We start from the raw sequence: 11,046 nt of genomic DNA on the forward strand, positions 1-11,046 counted from the left end.
CGTTTTGCACTGCGCATCGCTGTTATTACATAGCTCGATGTGTGTTACCTGCCTCTGTGACTGCTGAAATTTGGAAATGCATGGTTGGGGGTGGGTGGGGAAGATGGCTACGGTGGTTGTCAGATGGGTACACGCATGCGCAAGGTCAGGTTGACCAGTTGGAGTATGACTGCGGCCCCAGTTGCTTGTCTGAGACTGCCACTACCACCATGGTGTTGAGTGCAGTCTGTGGGCAGTTGCACTTGATCGCAAACATGAGGACTCGTAACTAGTGTATTATCATTAACCTTCCTTGGTAAGTGCTCTTTATACATTTTCCATTATGGGTTAGTGTGTGAACTGGCACAATTCTTTAAAATCTTTGTACCACAGCAGCGAACAAGAGACATAACTCGAGCTGCGCATGCTTCAACAGGTACCTCTCATTCCAGTTATCTCCTCTTTGCTTGTAGAAATATTTAAATTTAAATGAATCAGAGTATAACATTTTTAATTTAACTTATCTATTTTGTATCCTGTATGAGCCATTCCACTAAGCATTTAAAGTTCGATTTATTTGATATTTCCCATAATAAGTAATGCTCGGGGAGCAAGTCAAGTTTTATTTAACACGTATAATGATAAGTGCTACGGACTGTTTTGTAACATTGCAAATGTCTCAGTATTGAGCCAGTTTAACAAAATTGATTTATCCTCATTTATTTTCAGCTATACTTACTTACCATATGACTTGCGCACAGTAAAGCAGAAAAATGTTTTGAGGGCTTTTTATTCATGCTAATTGTTCTCTCTTTTGATTTGTCTTTAGAAGATTACCAACTTGTTGCTATTAATATGTTTGTCTTGTTTGCCTTTGTAAGGACTTGTATCTGATTATGACATCGTGAGTAGCTGTACCTGTTGTATTTGCTAATAAAGTTTAGCAATAAGAGAATTTGAATTTCATTTTTTGTCTTTTTTCTATAATCCTTGAACTGTCGTTATGTCATGCAACTGCCGGCTAGGCCCCTGAGAAACAGTCTTTCGCATTCCATCGTTCACTTTCTAAAGTTTTGTTTCCAGAAAAAAAATCAGGTTGGGCAACCGGCAGGTAAAGAAAATTAAAAAGCATATAGCTCCGAGATGTGAAACATGAATGCTTACTTTTATTGGGCCTTCGAACGCAGATAGTCATATCAGCTTTTTGGTAATAATTTTTGTGTGATTTTAATTATTTGCTATTGATCAACAAGTTGATGATATATATTGCAAGCTGTGATTTACACAGTAGGGGGCACCATTAAGATATTGTGGGCAACATTTTGGAATAGCATAGAGCAGAGTAATTTCCCTTCTTATCTGTCCGCATCATGTGGATTGATGGTTGCCATTTCAGGTTTCCTCAATTTGGTTGTAGGTATTTATGACTGTAACAGTCATTGTAATACGGCAATATACATTTGCAGACAGATTTAGATAAGTTTTTATATGGGTCCCATTGTGATTGATTCAAAGTGTTTCAGATAGAAGCGGCAGTAGTTTCCATTCAAAGACTTGTGACAGTTGTCAGGGTTCTCTAAATGTTGTTTCCTGCTAAATGGACTTTTGGAGTCCCATTTGAGTTTCCTGATGGAAGTGACAGTAATTTTCCTTGTCACTTTCCAGAAAATCCTGCATACAAAAACACAACATGGTTTGAAAGCTTTAAAAGTTTTATTATTTGGGTATTAAGCAGTCATTTAAAATCTTTGCTGGATTACTTTTATTTAGTACCTTATGTACCTTTTGATACTGAGCACTTTCTTGGTTATCTCAGTTGAAGGAGTGTGCAATTTACTCCAGATTTTTGGTATGGGAAGATTTCAGTTTGTTGGTATATTGAGAAAATATTTTGGGATAACATCTGGCAGTTTGATTTTGTTTAGTCTGTACCTTTGGCAAGCATCTGTTGTGAAATGTTTATAGTTTTATATGAATCTTTACTTGTATAATTATTTTTGTGTTAAAAAGATGCACAAGATGCAAGTTCCATGGCACAGCTATAGAAATATTCAGTCTGAAATAACGATTTTACAAAGTGGAAGAAGTTGGGTTAGAGTTTGGGTAAGGACCAGGCTTGGGGTTAGACTGAGGATTGGGTTTTTTTCAGTTCAGGATATTTGTCATAGCGTCTATGTTTAGCAGATTTGTGGCAATAAATACATAGTAAATCCAATGATTTACTGAACGATTTTGTGTCCACCTGAAATTTATGAAGAGGTTATCAACACAGGAGTGAGTTCAGCCTGAACTGTGAACTCTGAAGGTGACCCCCGAGTTCCTGTGAAGATTAGGCATTTCTGTGTAAAGACAACATACACAGAAACAAGACACAGAAGTCATATTTTAATTTCATGGCCTTTCTCAGAAGGGTGAAGATAGTTTTCCGCGTATTCTTGCTATCGCAGCCCCAATCTTTCCATCGGTTATCTTCCTTCCTCAAGCTTTTGCGTCCTTGCCTGACCTTGACCTATGGGGTGATGGGCGACAGACTCACCTCCACACCTCACTACCCAGGCAGCTTCACGAGGGCTTACATAATGTTGGGGAATTAAATTTAGTCTTGAATGTTCTAATAATAATAATATACATGAGTAATCTTCATTCCGTGCATAGCTCCGGTTGGCTGGATGATGACAGCGACCGGAAGCATCTTTGGCGGTTGTTTTCGGTTTGTTTGAGATGTTGGGACGAGAGACAGTAAAGCAGCTCGAGAAGACAGTAATTTAACATTACTTCGACGAGAGAATGACAGTAGAAATGACTCCAACCATTTTCTTGAATGATAGCAAATAGGTACAGATAATAAAATAATTTTTTATCTCACTGCCGACTAAACATTCATATTTATAAGAAGACGACACTGGTACCTTCACCAGCTTTTATCTGTGGTCTAGAGCACATTCTCCATGGATTCCCCTTCTGAAGACGGAGAGAGAGACACGTGGCCAACAAACATTTCATTAAAATAATTTTTAAAACAAAAAAATTGAGACTTGGGGGACATCACGACCTTAGTTGTGAAAACTGGTTTGAGAGTATAACCTAGCGAAGGAGAATTCAAACAAAAAAAAAAAAAAAAATATCTTTAACTATCTTGATAATTCACAATTTTTAGTTCGGCAGTATGAGGGAGAGTGGGGGAACAGGAAGCGCGGGTAGTTTTACGGCTAGCTGCTCATTAAACGAGGAGGTTCTTCATCTCTTCATTTTACATTTATCTTGAGAAGGTTGCTCTTGTTCGTGAATCATCTTTTTCTTTGCGCTGTAGGGTCGCCACCGAGCGTCCTGGCAATAAATTTTAACAGTAGCTTGAACATGCACATGTAGTCCGAGTGTGGTTAACAGTGTTGCAAACACACGGGACGAGAGTTCTTGACTGGCTGTATTCCATGGGAAAGTGCTTCCACCTGGCGATGATTTCGCGCTGGGAGAGGATGAGGATGAACGAGGAAGGGGTGTGATGAGAAAGCAAGCTGGCTCAACAACTGAATTAATCCACAAGGGCAATACCAGATAGTGTTCGTACTAGAGATGATACATATACATCTTGAAATAATTTCTCACACACACATTCCCAGTAGATACAGTTGCTGACCTTAGGTCACCTCAACCTGGTACAGAATCACTAGAGTTGATCAAGTGAATGGCTGAACATTTTTGCCACCATTTCGGGGGAAAACACAGATAAGTCGAGCAACTGTAGAAAGCGATCACAATAACAGTTCCTTTTTTTTAAAAAAAAATCGGAACAATATCCGACACCACAAGAATGAAAGCTAAATTTTAAAATGTTTTTGACTGTCGCAAAAAAATGTATCGCACTCTTAACGGCATTTTGTAACACTCAGGTCGGTAAGAAATAAACAATTTCGAAATGTTGCAAATTAGTTTTGTTTCTGGGAGGTCTTAAGAAAAGTAACTCGGTAATACAGACAAGGAGGGAGACAAAGTATACCCGATATGAGGATTGTGCAGTCTTGGCCTTTCAGGGTGCATTTTACATTTATCTCAAAAGCGAAACTCTTCGTGAATCATCCTTTACATTCTTTTTTTTTCTGATGGAGGAGAGGTATACTGCCTTCTGTTTTTACTAGAGTAAAAAAAAAACTTTATTTTGATCAGATAAAGTCGGATAAATTTTAAAAAATTGCGTTTAAACATTTTGTTAGGTGAAGAGCAACATTTTCATTTTACTTTCACATACTACCATCATGTCTGCTTCAGTTTTTAAATATTTCATTTCTGTCTGTTCATAAAAATTTATCATAGATTGCATCTTGGGTTACGGGATTTTTTTTCCTGACTCTAACTCATCATGGAGGTAAGAAGTGAGGTAAGGAAGGTGTAATAAGAGCCAGTTCTTAAAGAAAAGTTGGACTGGATTGTTTATTTAACTTCTCCTTTTAACATTTGAAGAAAATGTACTTTTAGTAGTTCACATTTGAAACTAAAAATTAACATTACGCGAATAATGGAGCAAGAATTGTATTCTTCAAATGTCTTTAGAGTTTCACTTTAAATTATATTTCCTTTGTTCGTGGACACAACTAACAGTATATGTGAGCTGGTTGTCATTGGAACGACATAGACATTGCGGCTCATCCGGTTACTCAGAACGAGGCTTTGTGGGCCGTCATGGTTACGAGGAAGAACGGCTGATAGTTCCTGTGTTCCGTTCTGTACAAATGATGATTGATATGATCTGGCGGCCAGACTGTCGTTTCTTTCGTTTGCAAGTAATAAATAAAAATCTGGGATTTGAAAAATTAGGGGCAACATCATGGATCTTTGTGACCAAAGGAGGGACTTGAAGAAAGAAAGGAAAAGCAATCCTGAAGCAGTTCTTGAACAGAAAGGAGTAAATGCGACATTAGGAAGGGGAGGAAAGCAGCTGAGAACTGTATCAAGGACCAATACCAGGACCATAAAGGTAAATGATGTTGCAAACTCACAGGAAACAAGTCTACCAACTACAAAAGACCCTCGCCAAGTCAGGTCAGCACAAGATTTCAATTCACAAAGACAGAAATGAACACCTCAGAAAGCAGGAATGTACTAAACCGATTGACTTAATATTGTATCTAATTGCACAGCAGATGACTACAACCAGTGAACACTCTGACTTACCAAGAGGTCGAGAGAATTTATCCAATCTGAAGGGAGGGAAGCTACTTGTTAACAAAGTCTTGGATAGCTTGTTTAGCATGACCATCACATCTACATTTTCATCGATAGGAAGCTCGTATGCAACCTAGGCTTAAAGGACGACATCGGTCTGATGGCAGGCCCTACCGACAGACTGGCATTACACAGACAAGTCCATATAATTCTAACCCCACAATTCGTGTGAAAGGTGGCCTCTCTCTATATATAGACACGGAGAAGATAATCCGGGCATTGAACACAAGTGAGGAGGTGGTTCCAAATCTCGCACATGAAACAAACAAACAACAACAAAAAACAAAAAAACAACGACTTGTGTGGAGCGCCATTGTCTTGACCCTCGTAGGACACCAGGAACCCCATCTCGCGATTGGTCTGGCTCGACCACGTGACCTAGCACGACGCGCTGAGACCAATCTTCGGGGTACATTTGAGGGTGGAAGGTGAAGTTTGACACCGAGGGGAACATTGGAGGAACTGGTATGCAAACTTTCAAGCAGTGGACTATCCTAACCACCGACCGAGACAGAACTGAATGTTGAGTCCTGTCCAGTTCTCTCCCTCTCTCAGTTTCTCAACTGCCACCAGTCAAGGGATGAATGAATAAATTGGAAATTTCTCTCGCCGTTTTCGTACAATAATAAAAATATAAAATACAGATACTTTAGAACATTGCTTATTGTGCTTAACTGTGAATATTGCCGACACTGATTACTACTGTTAAAATCATGAATTTTTTTCTTACTAACTTTGTCACCCATCAGAATGTTCTGGTGGTTTTCGTTTCTGAAGATAGCGGCTGTTGAACGCTTTTCTTTCAAAACTATAAATCTGTTATCCTTGTTTCTTTTTGTTTTTTGTTTGTTGGTTTTTTTTTTTGTTTGTCGCGAAAGTTAAAAGACACAGATGGTAATGACAACAAAACAGCAGACGATGGTCGAGCGCCACACAAACTAGAATTTAAACTCCTCATTATCTTGCGAAACGATGGCGGGGTTTCGTTGTTTTGTTGCTGTTTTAATTAATTGATTACTTGCTCCTGTTCCTTTACCTCGCCATTTTGAAAAGGAAGTTCTCCTTTGATAATTTTCTGTTTTCCGGAAGCATCGAATCTTTCAGTGTCATTTCATCCTGTGTGTATCGTGAAGTAGTGCTTCTAAAAATTAATGGTGGATAAACATGATTGTATTAGACGACGATGATTATTGAATTTGAAAATAGTGGTTCAGTTTCTCAGTAATAAGATTTTCCCACTCTTTTTTTCTATTTATTTTACCCCTCCGAGAAATGTATGTGTGGCACCAGACTTTTCATATGTCAGAAAAATTCATACCTCTCTGGAGTTTTCTCATTTTTTTTATTTTAAGGGAGGGGAAAGGGAAGGAGAGGGAGTGGTAGTCATGTTCACATTTTGCTAAAGACTTCACTTGTCCTTAATACATGTATTCTGAAATATGTGATACTTGGGAACATAGCAACTACTTTTCCCTTCCGCAACAGAGATCTTTGCCTTATTTTATTGCATGTTCATCCTCGTTTCCTTACTGGCAGAGGGTCGTTGTAATGGGCAGTCTGTCTTGGCTTTTTGAGGCAGCAAGCAGCCATGTTCGCTTAAATACCCAGCCAAGAGGAAAATAACAAACGAAGCGGGAAGATGGTCGTGATTCATTAGGTGCAGCCGACCTTACAAATCGGAAGACTTTCGAGGGAACTGGTTCTGTCTTTGAAGTTCGTTTCTCGCAGGACTTCGTCTGTCACGAGAAGGGACACACGCTGGTGTCATGTGGGGGACATCGTCTGCTCCAGCCTTTAGTTGGTCATCGGACTTGAACCAAGAACCTGTGACCAGCTGAGAACGAGGCTGGTGATTATCATCCCATCTCGGAATTACACTGACAAACTTGGTGTGTAAAGACAGGCAACTCTCGAGCTGCCGAATTCCAGGTTGTCTCTCATTCTGTTTGGTGTTCTGACCTGGACCCTCGACAGTAAGTTTCTTTTTTGTGTGTGCGGCATACAGGGGAACTGAGGGGAATGTGGTAGATGGGGTGTGGTGGTGTTTGTCTCAACACTGGAGTCGTCTTCGCGGAAACCACATAGACATTTCTCTCTGCTTCTGTCACAGGCTTTCCTCCCTTTCCATATTTCTTGTAGGTCCACCCAGACAACTCCATATTTTCAACCCGTGACACTCTGCGTTTGTGGTTCACTTCTTTATATGAACAAATTAGGAAACATGCCGGCGATACCTTCACAGCAACGGGCGAGGGAGCCAGCATCCTGTCATTTCTTTCTTGGAGGGGTTGGGTGAGATTGGGGATTTACACCGAGCCTATATCAATATATTTACTATATCAGTCTCTTTATGGAAATGGATTACGGGATTTAACTAAATACTGGGAAACTTGCAACGAGATTTTAGCCTTTTTTTCACAGGACATCCTTATTAAATATTATCCAAGTATAGTCGTATGTTAAAAATTGACCAAATATATATAATGGCATATTTAAACATTAGCCAAATATAGTGTCCCTTTAAAGATCAGCCAAATATAATAGCATCTGAAAAATTAACCAGATACGGAAACATTAAATTAGCCACAGATGGTGACATTTTAAAATAAACCTAATATAGTCACATCTTAAAAAATTGCCAAACATACTCGCATATTATTAATCAAACTTACAGTCGGTGATGTGTCTGATCACAAAAACCATTCAAAGTTGCAGACGAAGGACTCGATAAAAATTTCTCCATCGAATCGCTTGTTTCCCCAGACATAAAATTTGCATTCTGCACCAGGTAAAATTTAAAATGAATTAAAGAAAACTTTTAGTTCTTATAGCGCAGTCGCAGACCATGCTCATCGATGTTGATATTAAATATTATCTTGATCTTGAGCCCTTGGTGTCAAGAAAATGTTTAAAATTGAACTTAAAACTGTAACCGATGAAACATAAACATTCGCCTGTCTAGTTTCCCATAAAATCTTTTTCCTGAGGTCTCCTCCGACCTAAACAATTTTACATTCAACAAAAAGCATTGGGTGATTTTCTTTCCTTGGAGTTATCTTAGCATGTTTCTAGGCAACGGGAAAATACTGGTCAACAGATGTAGCTATTTCGCATGCTAACAATTAGCCAGAGACAGTCGCATATTATTAGTCACGTGACTAGGAAACAGCTTTGATGCCGTCGTCTGCACGACCTGGACAACAAGAGTTTGTTGATTGTGGGTCAAGACTGTTGATAATAGTAGAAGTTGTTTTTTTTTTTTTAAAGGGACGACAGCAGTGACTACATGATGAAGTGGTGATTAGAGTGGCTTTGTCATTAATGTTGGTGGTGATAAGAGTGTTGTTTACCTCTGTTTTCTTTCCTCCTTTAGACAAGATTTCTCAGTATGACTTGTGTCTGGGTTCCTTACTGTGCTCGTCTTTGTTCAGCAATGTTCTCACAAGGACTGTTTGTAGGACTTTGAATTTTTTTTCACAATGTTTGCTTATTATCGGTGGTCCAGACAAACTTTGATCTCCGTGTTGGTTGTGACATACCATCTTCTAATAGGAAGTCTGTTTAGGAAAGAAACTTTAGCATTATTTCCATGTGACAAGCAACTCTTTGGGAGCCCAATAAAAAAACAACAAAAACAAAAACAAAACTCAGCTTATGAAGAAAATTCGTGTCGTTTAGGCCACTCGTTAATATGTAAATTTTAAATGTATGTTTAAGTGATTCACTCACAATGCTTCCTGTTCGGAAATGCTTGAATCAGAAGTATGAGTATCGGGGAAAGAAATTAATTCTCAAAAATCCAGGAAGTTCTTGGATTGTGTAAGTGAACACATGTACACTATGTTCATGCTATTTTCTCTTGTCACTGTGAAGGAAGAAGGTGGAATAGAGGGTAAGAAAAGAGGAAGAGCTGATGGGGATTGTGGGTATCAGACTTATGTCCCTTTCCTGCGCCTGCGTGTTGCACTTTGACAAGAGCAGGGAGAGCATCTTAATTTATGTTATCCGTCTATAAACATCGATCGGTTTGAAACTAGTAATTTAATGACAACATTATTTCTTTTCTTTTAGTAAATAAATAAAAAAAAATTTAAAGGAAAAAAAATCAACAGGGACAAGTTTAATTGTTCACCTGCATCATATTGCTAACTTCAGCACCGTGCACCTTGCATTCAGTGCAGAGTTGAACTCCTACCTTTATATATATAAATATGGCTTTATTTTATTCTTTTTCATTTTTTTCTTTCCCACGACTACCACCAGTTCTTCGCCGAAGACCTTTACTAATAAAATGTGTCTGGAACCCGTATGCTCCAGTTCCGCTACCTAGTAGATAGTTCATTCATATAACTTGTGGACTGACAGAAATACTTGTAACAGAAGCAGAATTTTTTTTTGTAATTTAAAAAAAAAAGTTATTCAGTTTTTGTTTTCTGGTAGTGTATGTTGTCGACATACCTGTGATTCCAGGAGTTAAATGAAGGTGGCATTATTTATTTATGAAGTGTAGTCCATGTTGTAATTAATATTTTGATTGCAAAGCATCCTGTCATGGAAGATGGACATTCTCGCTGGACCAATGTGTCACTGCCTGGAAGGAGAAAGGTCACCGAGGGTGCAAACTGCCATCTCACCACCTCGTCCCCAGTTTCTTTGCCTCGTCGACTGTGGAAAGACATCAGTCAGCTAATGGCAATGGCTCGCCGGACAGTCAGGGTTTCGCGATCCCTCTTCGCAGACCAGGTGCCGGTTGAGGGAGGGAGGGGGAGCAGACGGCTTGTCCCTCGGACGGTGCACTGCGTCCTCGTTCCGTGTGACGTAGGTGGCGGGCCCCGCGGAGGGCTGTTTGGCTGGACGGCTGGGCGTCTGGCCGCCAGATTACTGTCAAATCTGCCAGGACTCTGGAATGTTGTGTGAGGGTGGCATCTCGGGGCGGCGAAGTTTGCCAAAAATGAAAGGAATGCCAGCACTGATGGTGTGGTGATGGGGGAGGGGAACTGGAATAGCTTCCCAGACCCAAATCTGTCGAGCTAACCCCTTTCTCCCCCATACCCCCTTTTTTCTACCCTCTGAGAAACATACACCCCTAGTACCCTAGCTGAATCCACCATTTTGCTTTCGGAGGTTTGAGAAGTGTGAATGTAAGACTTTCTCTCCCTCCACCACACACACACATACACCCCTTTCACCATGTCCACCCCAGCTTTCGCTGTCCGAATACGATTTCCTCCCGCAGATAATCCCAATTTGTCAATCAGGTCCAATCTCATTATCAGCAGGACTATGGACAACATCATTGAGTCTCATCATGTCATCCGGGCTAACTGCCTTTCACTCCCTCTTCTGTATCGTCTGCTCCTTTCTCTGTCGTCTAGGTTTTGCTTTCTCCGGTTTCCCTCCTCCTCTCTTGCATTTCTCCTGACTCAGTCGTTTCCGTCCCTCGCCATAGACCTTCATGGCAGCGAAACACACCAACTCCATCTCCTTTCAGACTGTCGGGTCGACTCTTTCGGGTCTTGGTATGCGATCTTGTTGCTCGTTTTGTTTCCCAAACCCCATCGCTAGTTGTTTTCTTGCCTACGCATTTTACCTCCTCCCCTCGTATTTCCTCCCTCTCTCGGGGGTGGGGTTGGGGGAGAGAATCTGCGCAGCTCTTCTCAGATAGTTGTTTACACCAGCTGTGGACAAGCCGAAGGGGAGAGAACTGATGACCTCGAAGCTTTAAAGGAAGCAAGTCATCCGTCTGTTGCGAGTTCTTCGTCACCTGCTTCAGACGAGGACATGTCGAGGATCCATTCTACAGTCCCCACTACGCCCACCCCAACCACCTCCAGAAAATTAAAATAA

This window comes from Pomacea canaliculata, linkage group LG7 (genome assembly GCF_003073045.1).
Source record: "Pomacea canaliculata isolate SZHN2017 linkage group LG7, ASM307304v1, whole genome shotgun sequence".
NCBI lineage: Eukaryota > Metazoa > Mollusca > Gastropoda > Architaenioglossa > Ampullariidae > Pomacea > Pomacea canaliculata.